The 17,181-nt window shown below is 36.8% G+C and overlaps 1 protein-coding gene across 1 annotated transcript in view; it reads left to right on the forward strand.

Annotated features, from left to right (window-relative positions):
- Window positions 1-828: 828 nt before the first annotated feature.
- The window catches only part of tnc (tenectin), a 43,495-nt gene continuing 27,142 nt past the window's right edge, over window positions 829-17,181 (forward strand). The window contains exon 1 of the mRNA XM_074087868.1: window positions 829-1,133. The gene's annotated coding sequence lies outside the window, so the exon portion shown is untranslated. The remainder of the gene's footprint in view (window positions 1,134-17,181) is intronic.

Below are 17,181 nucleotides of genomic sequence, written 5' to 3' on the forward strand. Positions count from 1 at the left end.
CATTTAATTTCTTCGTAGGTGCGTGCAGATTTCTCGTGGCGTTTTCCTTCTCCGTAAAGATCATGGTCAATTTCAAATGTCACGTATCGAATAGACAGATGTGCTAACCTGGGTTCGAACCCTCGACTCTGTACTTGACAGGCCATAGGTTATACCATTAGGCTACCACGACTGTTACTATACTTACCTATATTACTATAACTTATACGGTACTATACTTAGGTGATTAATTTTCGTAAAATCTAAAAGTAAATCGTAAAGGGCCAGGGTGCACGTGAAATGATGAAATGTAAGCATGCTAGAGCATTTTTTGCAAAAACACATACCTACATAATCTAAACTAAAAAGCAATGAAAAGGTACTACCATTAAAGCTTCATTCTTGCGATATTTTTATGACTTAACTATTAAAATGCTATTATTATGCGATATTCCTTCACTGTAATTGACAGTCAGTAATAGAAGAGCTTTTTCATCGTCTGTGATGAGACTACCGATCCGGTGGAAGTAAATGCCGGAATATCATAACGACAACAACAATGCATTACGTTTATGATATAATAGTTGTGTGAACTGGCTGTAACTACAAGAACATAACATACGCGCCGCGCATACAGCGGCCGTCGTGACATCGTTCGGAAGTCGAGGATTCGCTAATTGACTGTAACAGATAGATAAGCTATAACTCAATGGGGAGGACATCAGCTGCATCTTCAATTTATGTCGATGTGGAATCGTGATGCGTCGCGGGTCGGCGTCGGCCCCCGCCACCGGCCCTCATATTTATACGCTAAAGCGGGCGTCCCGAAGAGTTCAAACGTGCGTCGGGCGCTCGGAACAGTAGACGATTGAGAAGCGAATCGCACCGCGTGGGTAGACAAGGGCGAGTGCAGTGTGCAGTGCGTACGGTCGAGTCTTGTGTCGCTGAAAGCTCGCGGCGAAGCCTGCAGCTCTCGCCGCTCTTGGCGGCACCGCGCGAGCCCCGCTCCGCGTCCGCGTCGCGTCAGTGCCGGGCCGGCCGCGCCGCAGACACCACGCTCCGACGACGCATCTCGACAGCTGGACATAGTGACATAAACATTCATCTGACCTGCCCCCGACTACGAGAACACTCGCACCAACATTCATTAAGAGGTGAGTCAAGGCAATCTAAAAAAAAACGCATGTGCATATTTTCACGAATTTTCAGACAATTGTTAATAATTTAATTGTGAAAAAATACTTTAATCGAGTTGAGTGGAAGTGGTAAGAAAAAAAAGCACAGTTAACTGAAGGCGAGCTGTAAACTGGAAGCACTGAGCCGGCCGGCCGGCGAGCTTTTCCGCTGAGCTATTCAGACGGATGCGATTGAAAATGAATTGTCTCATGAATTAGCTTTCTTGATCTGTTCCATTTATAATTTTAGGTGCTTATCAATTGTTTTATTTAATAATATGAAATTGATTAGGTAATTAATACTTTTTGAAAGGTATTTTTGTAAACTTAAATGGTCGAATTCAATGATTTCAATCGTTTAAAATTTTATGAAATCTATATACCTACAACTTATATTTCATACTGAAAGTCAACATATATGAAAATGTAGTTATAAAATTGTATGTTGTGAAATCAATTTATCACAGCTATAATTGTGCAAAACGTATTACTTATTTCTAACTTTTTAATATAAAAGTAAATCATAGTAGTTTTGAAAATTTTAAATTAAAAAGTTTTTATAATACCTAATCAGACCAAATAACACTTTTAGTAATACTATTAAACCTTTCAGCATAATTATAAAATATGCTAGTACGACTTTTGCGATTAAATAAAATAGCTCATTGATTGACGTCCGGCGAATCGGCAAAAGTGAATAATAGTTTGAATAGGTGCGCGTGAGTGGAGCCGATCGCGCCGCGTGCCGCGAGCGTGGCGGATCCGATATTTCACACCGCCGACCACTAATCATTCACGATTGTACCTTACAAAGTACAAAATCAATTCATCTAGCAAATCCATAACACGTAATTAAGCTGAAACCAGTTAATCAAACCCAAATCATGTATTAAGTACCTACTTATAGGTAGGTACAAGGGAAAATGTAGTGAAAAGCGAAAATGTTTTTGTAGCTGCCCGCAAAATTAAGGGTTAGGTACTACAGATCTTTTCTCCAACGTAGCAAGATGCTTTCTTTTCACAACTTAAAATTATTATTGATTAAACGTCAATTTAGATATAAAGGCCCTAAGCAATTAAGCGACAGTCAAGGGATCGAGTTAAGGATTAACAAAAGATCATAATGAACTATTTTTAGCTTATTTAAAAATCTTTTGCAAACTTTTATCAACTTCTTTATGAATAACTGAGAACATTACCGTTTCTAGTAGACAACATTCAATTCCGTGAAAAATCAACCGCACGATCATTATTATCGTACATAATATTCAGATGTATGTTTGTGGTAGACAGATTTATAAACAGCTTAGTATCTAAATAATGTGCAAGAACGAAGAAGCCACTAATTTTACGCTACGACGTGTATCTAATGCCATCCTGCTATATTGGTTTCCCCCATTTGTTTTTGTCCATTACTTGCAAATTGTTTACTTGTTTAGTCACTACCTCGAACGTTGTTGACTGGAGAACTAAATTTTAGCAGATGACATGAGCAGGATAGTACATATTCATTATAAATTGCAAAAAATTTGTATGCATTTTTAAAATGAGTTATTCCTGTCATGTTTCTTATTATTGCTTGAAACAAGTGGAAGTAATTAAGACTTGCAAGTGTTTTCGGTTTTGTTTTGAGAAGGTACAGTGGATGACGAGACGACCTTCGGGCCTTAAAAAATGATTGTCATGTAACGCTCGTTAGCCGTCGCCGCAGTGCACAAATTGACAAGATGTCCTCAATCATTTGCCTTAAACGTAATAGGAAGACACTTACTTTGTCATGAGTACATATGTTATTTTGTGTTTGAAAGTTGTGCTCGTGGTAAAGGTCATTGAAGCTAAGCTTAAATTGCGACGTTTCATTTTATTCATCAGTTATTAAAGTACTTTTTTTTTTCCAAGTAATGTAATGTATGCGGTTAGCGTTTTTTAACCTTTTTTTTAATTAACTTTTTAGTTAGTATTTTTAGGAAAAATCTTATTCCAGTCGTCGGTTTGGTTTGACTTTAAATTTGGTTTTCCTATGCACGTTCGATTATTACAAAATTATAGTCTACAGTATATACCTACAGCGTGTATTTTTGATAATACCTCAAACTGTAACTAGACGAAGATTTAAGTGCTGTGAACCAATATCAACACAAATTTATAATTTAGAATTAACTACCAGAGCGTATTTATTTTTTGAAATATTTTCGAGCAGCAATGTAATGCGTACAACAATTTAATACGAGAGAGAAGCGTTCTGTGACAGCTGTCACGTCAACAAGAGCGACATTTTGAACAAAAAGAAAGTAGTATCACGTAGTGATACATTGCGTGCTAATTAATTTTATAAGGAAAGTAATAAAACTATTTTTTACTAAAACATAATAAAATGTGATAATTAGGGCCTTCACTAACTACCCTTAAAGTTTGAGGTAGTATGAAATATACACGCTGTATAAACTTAGCATAAAGCTTGCATTTAAGATTTTATTCTTAACAAAACCTTCTTTAGTTTTTTAAATAATTTGATAATTAAATAAGTTTTAAAAAGTAGATTTATAGGTCAGCGTGAATAAGCTGTTACAAATTTGAATAAAAAAACTTTACAAAGTATAAAATAAATAAAAATAAGAATCTTTATAAGTTACATTCTTCTTTTACTTCAATGCAATTACAATCACAAAAAAGAGTGAATTAGTGTAAGTTAAGGTACAAGCATTTTATGACAACCTGTGTAACTGTATTTAATACTTCGACAAAACAAAAATCATCAGCTTTTTGACAGTTAATAATGCAAGTGTCACAAGGATCGTGTTAAAAATATTCTACACTATAATAAGTACACACGCACACGCGCAAAAATCACGCCTTATTCCCAAATGGGGTAGGCAGAGCACACGAAACGTTACCGCTTCGGAGCCACTTTTAGCAATGTAAGGCCATCACCACCACCATTACCACAATAACCATTCTACCATACCACCATACCATAATAAGTGATAACCGAAAATATTTTTTTGCCGAAATTATAAGTCAGAACCAACACTTAAGTTTTCGGAGCAGTTTGTAAAGCAACGTCGATTCCGACGTTGAAGTTTCGCGATCTATTCGGATGATTGCGCAGCGGCGCTCGCGCCTGGGAGCCGAGTTCAAGTGCAGGGTGAAGGTTCCGCGGCGCGGCCACACGCCTGCGCGGTGCATTCTAACACCTCACCTTTTGCACTGGGGTTCGTTTATTACGTAAAATTTTCAAAAGGTATCGGAGAGAGTATTTGAAAATGTTTCAAAAACTTCACCATTTAAAAATGATTGATTACAAAAAAAATTGGAGGCTTTTTTTTGTTCTTTGTACATTTTAGTCACTGGACTTTCATTGCCGTAGGTAAAACCTGATTACTTATGTTTATCAACACTACTTAGTCTAACCGGTCACTTTAAGTGGTTCAGATTTAATTTGCAAGAATTGATTACAGACATACTAACAGATACCGGGCGGGACAGGTCAAACTAAACGTGGTAGATTTTTTTTTGACATTCATAAGTGCTTGTTTTGGCCTAAATTTAATAAAGATATTTTGACTTTAACTGAAACAAAAGCTTGTAATTATAAAGTCTTGAAGTCGACAATTTGGACTTGAAAGTGATAGCTACCAGTACTCATCACATAATCATCTCGTCTCGGCCTATGGGTATAAGACCGGCTTGGGCTGTAGTTCCCACATACATTCGGTGCGAATTGGGAACTTCACACACACACCCCTAATTGGTTCGCAGGTATTGCAATGTTTTTAAATATGTATTGGCATAACAATGCCTGCTTGTTTAGGTTAAAAATCTTACAAGTCAAATTTGACCAACTTTTAGAAGTCCAATTGATTTTATATTTAAGATGCATGCAGATTGGATTACAATTCAAGTACAGTTCACAAAAAAGTTTAAGTATGATTAAAACATTTTTTCAACAAAATCTTATTCAAAATCTTAACTTGAAATTACACTGACCGGCTCCTTGAAATTAGTCCGCATATGCACTTGAAAATAAATCTGATCTACATTGACGATCCCTTACATCAAAATGTAAGAAATGTTGCATAACGTAGAATTGTTTTAAAAAAATGTACCCTGTTGAGTTTCTTGCCGAATAATTCTCTACAGAGGTGATTTGATACCGATGATGGTCAATTTATTGATATCCATAAGTGCTTGTTGTAATCTTTGACGTTGTGCACTAAGTACGAAAGTCGAACTACATATAAGTTCAGTGTACTAATTCATGAGTGAGTTTTTTGTGAATCTTTAACGAATTTGTTACAAAAAGTACAGTACAGCGTTAATATTTATTTTCAAGAGATTGCACGGGTTACACCTGGCTAAGCCACATAAAAGTGGCTCGGATATATGTTAACGATAGCATATTTTTTACCAACTGGAAGGCTTAAATTACTTAATTGAAATTCTTGTTCGACGGGCGAAAAAAAACAAAAGCTCGAGGCTCGTTACAGCGAAGATAAAACGGCGCTACGGATTTAGCTTAACAGTATTAAACGTTGGAATTTGAATCTTTATTCCTTTAATTTGGGGAAGTCTTGAGCGTGACGAGTATTTTTAATAATTTAATTGAAGTCACGTATAAACAAATAGCCATTGATGACGGCAGAGTAGCGAGGTCGACAAAAATCAAAACTTCCGATTCTTTTGTTTCAAGTGCTCAGCACTTAGGCCGCGGATACACGCCTTGCCGAGATTTAAACGACTGGATTACCTTCTTCCTTTTTAGTTTTACCTACACTGCCATGCAATTAGCAGTTCTGACAGCAAAAACATTGCACGTTCGTAAACACTTTGTTCCAAAATGCGTCGTAGCGTTTATACAACTAGCTGTAGCGGCTACGTTAGCATACAATTCGTTTACCACTGGTTCATTCTACATTATTAAACATTTAAATAGGCACATAATCAAGCTTACATTTAAAATTATCACATTACATTTAAAAGTAATCATTATTATCTATAAAGTAGGTATATAGTGCAGTCCCCGCCATTTGTTTGGAAATTGGTGTATTTTCCGCTGAGTTACCAATTTTTTCCGTGAATTTTGTTTTAATTTAAAGTTGTTTTGCTTTAAAAGATTAAATTTAGTTATTTCAGTTATTATATAAGTTATTTACACATGAAAATAATCACTAGGTATGCCTTATATTTCACAAAACATTAATGGTTACTTAAAAGTAGAATGGCTCCACTATCTTAGAGGATCTTTGCAATTTTCCGGGATAAAAACTACCCTATGTCCTAAATTCCCAAGGTGTCATACTATTTCCATGATAAATTTAATCTAAATCGGTTCCAACGATTCTAGTATGAAGAGGTAACAGACAGGTAGACAGATTTACTTTCGCAATTATAATATTAGTAACAGTAGGGATAAGGATATAAAAAATAGTTTACAAAATTTTCGTTGAATTTCACAAAACGAAATGTAAGCGCAATATAAGTATAATAATATAATGTAATTTAATAAGTACTTACTTTAATTTTTTGTACCTAATTATTGTTATTGTGTGCCCTTACAGGGCGTCATGGACTGACCGATAATAACTGAAACACCTTTTATAACTATGTACAGTCACCAGCATTAATATCTGCCACAGCGGAGCGTGCAAAAATATCTGACACGTCCTTCCGACCCTAGAAATAGAGTCGTATCAGATATTTATGCACGCTTGTTGTGTCAGATACTGGTGCTGGTGACTGTACATGACTTTACAAATAATAAATGAATATGAATAAATTGGCTCTCGAAATTGGGCTTGTATTTGTACGTGCTCGCACACCTCTATGTAAATTAACAATTAAATTCGTAAGTTATACCTCAAGCTTTTCAGTGAGCAAATAATGCACACATAGTGTATCATCAATCAGTACTTACCTGGCCTTTCTCGTTATAACGAGTACATAATAATCCCATTAATATTAAAAAAATGTTTTTATTTAAACAAATAAATAAAAAATAACTGCGAAAGTTTGTCAGTCTGTTTGTTTGTTACCTTATCACGTCTAAACCGCTGAATCGTTTTTTTATGCAATTCGGTATACTTACAGGTAAATTGAGTCACGGGGCTTTCCCTACGCAACTATGCAATTTTCCGGGATAAAAACTATCCAATGTCCTTACCATAAAATTGCATAGTTCCCACGGGATAGCGATAAAGAAAATCTACGCAGACGGAGTCGCGGGCAACATTTCAATAATATTAATAATAATATTAGATATCGGTGATCTTTATTCAAAGCTTGTAGCTAATATTAAGTGTTAACTTAACGGGGACACTGCCGTTTCTCTTAATCAATGGGATAACTACATACGCTAATTCGTGTCATCCATGCTGAGACATAGGCATCATATAAATGGCAACTATAAAATTGAGTGTCCTCGAAACGTAGAAAGGTCTGCTGACTTCGCATTAATGAAAGCACGTCAATATGCGCGCGCGAGTCCCGGCGTGACAGAATGCGCCCGCTGCGCTGCGCGGGCGCGGTGCCACGCGCCGCCGCCGTCGCCGCCGCCCGCTTCCTGGGAAAATGGCAACTTATGGGGAACTGAATCTGCGCCGGTGCCATTGACCTCCGCAACCTACCACACTCGAAGCACCTGTGTTGCCATTCACATTTAATATTTACCCACATACCAGCCATGTAGGTTTATAGTCTTAGAAGAATTAAAAGCCACAATTGAATGGAATGGGCAATTTTAATGGTTGCGGTGAATCGCGATCGATAATAGTAATTAATTGCCGTGTTTTTTGTCTGAATTTTAAGGTTGATGTACCTATTAAATGACGAACATTTTCATATGCCGGTTTTGTGTCCGAAATTGAGGCGAGAGAGTGCAGTGCGCAGCGCGGGCGTACAGCCGGCGCGCACTAGGAACGAGCACCGTTACCGGACCACAAGAATGTCGCAAAAAGCTCGGAAACCGTTTCTGTTTCCCTTGCCATATCGTAATATCGTGACGTGACTTTGATTTCATGGTATATTCAATGAGATTTTCGCGTACAATTATGTAAGTATCAAAGCGTGCAGTTCGTGATAATGTAATCAAAGCATCGTGACAATCGTTATTGTATCGAAACTATTAATACCCATATTAGATGAAGCTTATATTAATGAAAATTAAGCTGAACGTAATGAAAATAGGCGCGAAGCAAAAGCACTAAGACAGAGTTTCAATGTCAAATTTTCACATACACTGCATACCTACCTAGCCGTAGGTACTCGTACAATTTTCAGACATTTTCAAAAGTTTTTTTAATCTAAAAAAAAGTTAATGCAATCAAATTAAATAACACCAACAACTAACAACAACAACAACTGATGGATCCTAGTTATCTGAATAAATAAATATTATTATTATTATTACTAAATCAACTGAAATGGGTAATTTACGAGTATATAATCTACATTAAAAAACTTTTACTCTTATTTCTTTAATTATGATTCGTCTCACATGATTTATAAATGTACAGATGACGTCACTAGCGTAAAGTAAAACACATTTTAATTTGGTTCCATTGTTTCATTCAGATAATAACCCAAGGCTACATGTCTAAGACTTACATCATTTAGCAAATAAAGTGCGTTACATGTAAAAATTAAATAAGAAAACTTCAATGGCAGTAGCTGCGGATTACATTTTCATGGGAGAACAAAAGTTTTCTCAAAAATTTCATAGCTTTATCAGGAATCCCTTACGTTCGCATATTTTTTTGACCCATTTTAATTACGCATAGTTAATTTCGCATAATGTATAATAACATAGTAGTATAGTCGCATAGTAATACTTTCGCCACTACTTTGTTTGGCATATTACGGTTGTAGAATAATTTTAGTTGGACTAATATATATTTGACTAACTTTGGCACAGCCTGTGTCGTGGAGATCCAGATCTTAGAGAATTAACAGAAAGTGCGGCTCTTAATTCAGTATGTAATATTTACCCTGATCTTACATTTTATTTATTTTATACATTTGACATAAACTAAATTTTGAATTGATACGCTTTATATTAAACTCCATCAACATTAGCAATTAGAAAAGGCTAAAGAAAACTGATTTTATGTGTGTGTGTGTGTGTGTGTGTGTGTGTGTGTGTGTGTGTGTGTGTGTAACAATATTATGCGATATTGATGTGAACCGCTTTATCATGGCACTGAGTCTTCGAGTTAAGTCTGAGTACCAGCACAATTTACCATTGATCAAAGCTAATGCAATGATGTATATTCCGCAACTTTTTGTCTTCCGACCCCACTCTCCGTGGGAATCCGTACGAGGACCAACAGGGACAAAAAGTTACTGCCATGTGAGCGAAACAAAGAAAAAGAAATTTCTTTTACGGCAGGATGGTTATTGGTCCCTAATGTAGACGAGTAGCGAGTGTAGTCGCCGGTACGAAACCTCGCGCGGGCGCCGCCTGAATATCAATATCAGAATAAGAGCTGTGATGCAGGTCACAATGACCGATAAAGAGAAACACACAAATATGGCCCTACCCGAGGTCCGTTTAAAATTCACATTCAATAGCGAGCTCGCTAGGCGCTCGCTGCCGCCAAATGGAATGTAGGTTATGATGTTATTTAGCCCGAGTTTTTTGCCGGTCTGAGTTTTTATTACAATAGTTATCTCCTTTCATGTCAATCAGCATCGTATAAGGCGTGAAAGTACTGACGACATTGTGCCAAATCTCGCCTCTTTAATGTGATATCACCCCTGGCTATTGGATCGACCTGCTTATTCGGACCCAACACCTCACTTATTGCCCGTACGTGGGAATCAGCTCACCTACATTAGTTTTGAAATAGTTAACTAAGTAAATTATTTTTCTTAGATACTTACCGGATACCGGTACTTTAGAGCTATCTTAGGTAATGTAATGACAATAAAGTAGGTGAGTATAATAGTTAAACCAACTAATCAAATGGGAGCCGCTCGCTATATTGATTAGGTACAAAGTAATTTAATCGATCACTTTCATCTAAAACGAATGTACCAACGTTTATTTAAGGACACCTGAAGTAAGATAAAATAATAGATAAAAATGAATTTGCATGGATAGTATAGGTTATATTAATTTATAAATCTTTATTTTTTAATTATTTTCATTTCAAAGTACAACAGTAAATTGCAGAAACATTTATGGTAAATATAATAATAATTAAAATTTATAGTTCTAGATTTATTTATTAACAATAAATAGATACTTTTGGAATTTACAGCGACATAAAATAAGAAATGTAACACTATATGTGCTTAGCTTTTTAGCACTTGTCGGATGCATTGTCTTGTAGATTGTTTTATAGGAAAATATATTTCGTTTCAACTTCAGCTATCTTGATGTAGAATCCTACATCTGGTCATCCTTCCTGCTTGTTAAAAAAAATAAAGTTAAGAACTCACTAGCAACAATGTTGCCATAAGAGGGTTCTTATTTGTTGCCCCAAGTCGACTAAAGAGAGGCTATGGCTACTCAGCCGCAGCCTAAAGAGGTTGAATGGGCGATGCCTGCAGTCGTGGCACACACGCTCTAAGTAACAAGACAAATAGACATGTCCACTTTACCATTTACCGAGTAAAAATTCTCATGGCGTGTTTGAATAGGCCTTTTACCAATTAGTATTTGTACCGATATACGACGTTTGAGTCAGAGAAGGGTGTCTGTTCCACTCGGTGCGCTTGTGTAGTGGCCGCTGACATACTGCTCGGCGGTCCAATGCGGCCTACGAGCTGCGAGAAGAGCCTTTCTTAACCACCATCAATGTTTTGTTCGTTTTTGAACAAAATGAGGCTTTATTTCAATCATTCCACATAATATTTTTTCACTTCTCATGCTCTAAAAATAGGTCAATATAGCCTTACGGGGCGGGAGTAAAGTGAGTACTTTAGTCCCTCGGGAGGTAAAGTAAATAATTTTTTAATTTACTTCGAGTGACTTAGATAAACTCAAACAGCCAGTACTTGCTTAGTTTTTGGCATAAAATAAGATTGTGTGTGGACCATTTTCATGACGAAAATGTTACGTTCTTAGTCTACGTGTTCTTAGTTCTATGCTTTTTCAGCATAGAAGGTGGCACCATTCTATTTATTCCAGTTTGTATATGGACCATTTCACCGATCCGATTGTGTTATATATCTGTATCTGGTTGGAAAAGAATACTTACCGCGAAAACTTTGAAGTTGTTGTAGAGCGTAAATCATAAACTATTAATACTTATTTGTTTCTCGCAATCGAAGTGAAAAATAGAGTTTTCACCTCGAGACTAAAACTCGATATAAACCTTCGGATAAGTAGACACCTTCGCTAAAGCTCGGGAGACTAACCACCTCGGTAAAATCCCTCGATCCCTCATCCCTCGATAAAAATAGACAAGGCAAACGTCCAAGGTTCAATCATGATCCTTTCCCTCTGTAAGTATTAAAGCTAAACCACTATTTGATGGACATGTCGTTATGTAAACGTCGATCATGACATCCGAGGCAATTTGAAGGATGTGCACGTTCGCCTTTCAATCATGAACCTTAGCCTCTTTTCGTGATTAAAAAACCAATGGATTTGCTATTTTTTGGCATTGATGTACCGTACCGTATAGGTAAAAAGCCTAAGAAAATTACCTGTTGTACGTACACAGTAGTAGTGCACAGAATTGATTTTGGACTAAAGTCATTTTTCGAATATAGAACGTCGACTTATCTAGATACGGCCATGTTACTAACATACAACAAGTAATCTTATAGCTTTAAAGACTATTTGAAACATTTTTGAACTTATGTTTACGTAAATATCGCAAGTGGATGTTCTCGAAAAAACAGTTCACTGTTCGCGAAACAAGCGTAAAGTTCTTAATGACGCAATTATAAGTTGAATCTAACAGTTTTTACGCGAGTAAAATGGCTCGAGCAGCTCTCCATAATGTCCAGATTGTGTTTTATCGTGCGGAACGCGCGATGTCATTGTCCTACGGCAGCAAAGCGCTTATTCCTCCACTGCCTCCAACGGATACTTCCATCGTCTCCGGAAGTCTAAGAAATATACTTTTTTTATATAAATTTGCTCTTATTAAAATTAAATAACTAGATACGAGTATGTAGAACATTTTATGAAGAGTTACGAATAAATTAGATAGCATTGATATCGAACTTAAAATTTGATTATAAAATTGAATGATGGCATCAGAGAATATTCCCCTAAATGAGTCTTTTCATTTCTCACTTCATATCAAAGAAAACACTTTAAAGGCCATGGAGTTGGAGTACGTTTATCACTCTCTACTCTTTTAGGGGGGAGAGACTCGATGAAAGTAATATGTCAACCGAGTCTCCACATGAATTATTCACACTTGAGCAACGCTCAAAGGATATGTGTAACGAAAATCAATAAATTGGCGAAAAAGGCTGCCAAGCGTTTACATTGAAGTAAAACTATTAAAAGTTGACAGTATTTATACCGCAAAAGTAAGCGGGGTATGCATAATTTTATAAAAAACCTACGCTTTCTTATCTTCAAACAGGTAATCCTTTGCCTATGCTATAAAATACATATAAATACTCTAAATACAGATAGTAATTAGTAACATACAAAGTGATGAAGGAATCTAAAAATGGAATAACCCATGTTTTGCAGATTAGTTCGAAAATTATGGAACGATAGATGTAGATTTAATTCTTATAATTTAACAACCGAAACGATCACGCAAGTATTAATCCGCGACAAGTACTTCCTGATTCGTCGCTTCCCTGAATTTAGCTCTAGACATTCGTGCGCCGACATCTTCACCTTGAATGAATATAATATAGGCATTTTTTGATGCTGGTTTTTTATAACAATAATTATAATTTTAGAAGTATATACTCATTCAATATCTTGATGTTGGATGGAGCTAATCACGATCGTTTCTGTTCTTATGTGCTTAAGAAAAAACAGATACGCTTGATGGCCATTATAGAGCTGATAACTATAGTAATGATGTAACCTTTTATATTTCCTTACTCGTTTTTATTGCTTTAATTCAAGTTTTATTTTCTTTCGAACATCTTTGCAAATACTGTTGCAATGTAGGTCACATGCGCAAATTGTGAGTATTGTGACTAAAACCAGATTCACCTTGTGCTTTTATTTGTCAAAGAAAGTAGAACAGAGCATACTGTAAGTTATAGACGTTTAATTAAAAAAATAATGTAAATGTCCTTCCTTGTAAAAAGCCAAAGTCGATAAAAACAACAATGACCGTACCATAATTTGTTAGCACAGTACCTATACAATTGACTGGTACTGAAGTGAGAGAACATATTTATTAATTAAGAGTCAAGCTATTTAAATTTGGCAAAAGCAATTTAATTATCACAGTTTTATTCAACTCGTATGATAAAATTACAACTACATTCATAGCAAAACAAAAAAATTAAGGTAAATTATTTAGTGTAAAACGAGTGTAAAGTAAGCTGGTTAGTGGTTTTAATGTAATAATCGCCCCTGACAAAAGAAATGACAGCCATGCCGAATGCGCGATAAAGATGTCAGCTTATCTCGCTCATGGATCTGAATCTGATTCGACTTTTATGTTCATCTCATTTGCTCTTGTAAATAAAATATTAGACACTTATTTTTTTAATATTTAAATATAATGTTTATTTGTATTACTATAAATAAAAAAAGTTTAAAACATTTCCAATTGGCCGCTCTGCCAGTTGACGGGTATAATATTATTACGGGCAGGTAAACATGTCTTTCGATGCGGTAAGTGGTTTCTTAAAAATTACGGCATCGCAGTAACGGTACAAAACCACCATTAATATTGCATGTTGCATAATGACAAGTACTTATAATATAAGCTCATTTCCTGCACTGGATTCTTCTCTCGTGTTTATTGGACGATAAGCTGTCCTTAGTTTAAGCTAAGTACTGATAAAGCTTTACGATTCATAAATACAAACCAACGATCCAAAACGTGTTTGGTGTATGTTTTTACTGAAGTAAGTACATGAGTTGTCTAATTAGGCGGAAGGAGAGGAGCCGCGGAAGGCGCCAATGTTTTTTGTTGAAAACACTTTACTAATCGGCAATTGATGAGACCTTTATTTATTTCAAATTGAAATATTTTAGACTGCGGACTATGTAGCGAGTAACACTAAATGAACACATAGACACTACTAGTTTTCTGGGCGCGGTCGCTCTACTAATTTCGAACCCATTCTTTTGTTTCTCACATTGTCTAAACATACTTTGGTCCAAAAGATGTAAAGATCTAAGATCAAAGATTAGCAAACTATACAGAATTATTTAGTAACAGTACCTGACTTAGAACTTAACATGTTTTGTATTCATTATTCTTTTTTTTTAATTTCTAAACCTCGCTATTCATTTTCTTTTGATTTAAGATCTTTGGATCACACGCGTGGGAAAGGTTTCATCAAATATTTATTTAATATCACGTGACCTGGTCATCTTGAAAGCAAGTAATTTAAAAAAACCTGATGTTAATATGGCATCTACGGCACTCGCGACCGCAGCATTAGGCTGCGCGGGCGCGCCGACCGCCGCCATTGTGGTTCCGACTTACTAAATCAATATTTGCGCAGATGTCGGCGCAAGACCATGCTTTACTCGTAGCGACCTAATATCCATACAGCTTATATGGCGAAGTTAGCGGTAAATTTTCTCAACAGCTACTTGTAATCCTTCAAATGTGGGTCGATGCTGCACGCACAGGTTGACCCCGGCGGGCTTCGCGAAGGGTAAGCCGCTCATTCAAATTGAAGCTCGCTCTCTACTGTTATCTTCCCTCGTTCCCATGCACGAATGTCGCATGTATTTTGCTGTGGTATAGGCCCTAATTATTTACTTCCGCTTCAAAATTTTGTTGTAACATCAGACAGTGTTGTGTCAGTCTCAAGTGTACCATTAAGCCTATACTTAATACTTTATAACGCACTGTAATTATCTCAAACATAAAATAAATCCATAACTCATAACGTTTATGGCAGGCTCGCAGACGAGACTGCATAGGCCGTCATTAAAGAAAGGCTATAACCCTATGCTGCTATAAATACACGTGAAGATGGTTTTAAATAGTTGATTAAAAGTCAGTTTTTATAGTCATCCCTTTATAATGCCTAAATAACAATAAACCTAGGAGGATCCTTGATAGGAGTTGTGTTGTGATGTGCATCGTTAAGCTATCACGCTATAATAATTACTGCTTCTCGATTGCAAAAATAAGTACCTTTGTGTGCAAAATAAGTCAAGTGCAGGGCAGTGTATCGCGCGCCTCGCTCCCCTCGCCTTAGTTTTTTAGCACAAGAATTTTTTGTTCATATATTTTTTTATCGCCGTGTGATTTGCAAGTGAAAACGAATCGCATTATTTTCTAAGCGATGACCACGATTCTCATGTAATATGATAATGTAACGTATATTATTATAGCTAGCGATATATACATACTTATTATAGTTTTTTGAACTACAACCGGTTGCCAACAATACAATTCCATAGCAAAATATGATCCATGACTCTATTGTTATTCTTCAACACATACGCAGGAAAGCGAAACAGATATGTTTCTTATATATTGAAATTTCAATGTCCGTGTACCTAATAATAAGTAAGAAAGTTGTTTAGGTTTTTTGAGCTGAACGTTCGGTATAAAACTTAAATCTTTGACATAACGTTCAAGTTGACTTTTAACTACCTATAAATAAGGTTGGTAATTTATGAATTATATTCCGTTTCGTAAATGTATCACGTATTGCAATTATTATTTTAATGCTTCTATAACTATTAAGCTCCACGTTCTGAACAATTATTTCAAAGAGATCCTTATAAGACTTCTTGCTGTAAACGCAGGCTTGGCGTTCGTCTGTAAAGCTTGCCATTCATTCCTTACATAGAGATATGGGCGGTAATGACGGGCCGGCCGGCTAGCTATCGGCCAGGCGCTCGTAAACACAGTTCGACACGAAGCATTCGAACATGCCTGCGAATGCAACTCAATAGACATTGCCCTGAAGGCCCTCACTTCCTGGTAAAGCTAACTGTTAACTCAACAAAACACAACTCGCACGCCATCACAAAGCATATCAACTGGGCTTTAAATCTTAATTAGATTTCGTTCTCAGGGGAATAGAGTTCAAAAGTCACCGATTTAGTACCCGATGTATACTTATAGTTCAGCTGTACATGAGAGGGGCGCGTAAGTGGCACGGGTCAGCGGTCGCCCTAATAGGCGGAGGCAGCGGGGCGCGGACACTCCGGTGCAATATTGCACTGGGATTCTTAGCACTAGAAGCTGTTAAAAGATGTATGTGGAACTTGATACTATACCAAATGGTTTGACGTTCTATTCCCATAGAGTATTGCGGCTAATTGGCTTTGCTCGAAAGTAAGGCGGAACTTTTGATATTGCAATTCGTAAATTTAAATTTGAGCGTAGTATCCACTCTAAGTACATCACGTTGACACCGGCGTGGTGTGCGGTCGGCGAGGGCGCGTCGCCGCTGCGCTCGGGGGCGGCACTTCTCTCGGAAGGGTGCACGCGGAGACGTTATTTAAGATCAACGCTTGTCGACAACAGATCACTATACTTATTCGTTGACCATTAACGACAAATTGACTGCATTGTTGAGCAGATAGAAGTCGTTGCTTCAAGAAAATTAATTTGAGGGACATGCTTAAAATAAAATTGTCTACCTATTAAAAATGTTTTCTAATGTTACCATATTTGCTCTTTAATTTGGTAAAGCGATCGTGTGGAGTGCTACCTGGATCTGGGTATAGCACCGCGGTAGGTAGTGCATAGGTATGCGACCGGGCGGCGCGGGGGCAACGCTCATCGTGTGAGCGACGCGGCCGCGGCCAACAATCGCGAATTCAACGTATGCCTAGCAACAACCAACGAGCTTGCACGCTGCACTCTCCACTCCACAAGCACTAACGGTGGCTTCACCTTACACACACACCGGCCTTTCAGCATGTTTGACATCGAATAAGTTTTTA

Source organism: Choristoneura fumiferana, chromosome 5, assembly GCF_025370935.1.
Source record: "Choristoneura fumiferana chromosome 5, NRCan_CFum_1, whole genome shotgun sequence".
NCBI lineage: Eukaryota > Metazoa > Arthropoda > Insecta > Lepidoptera > Tortricidae > Choristoneura > Choristoneura fumiferana.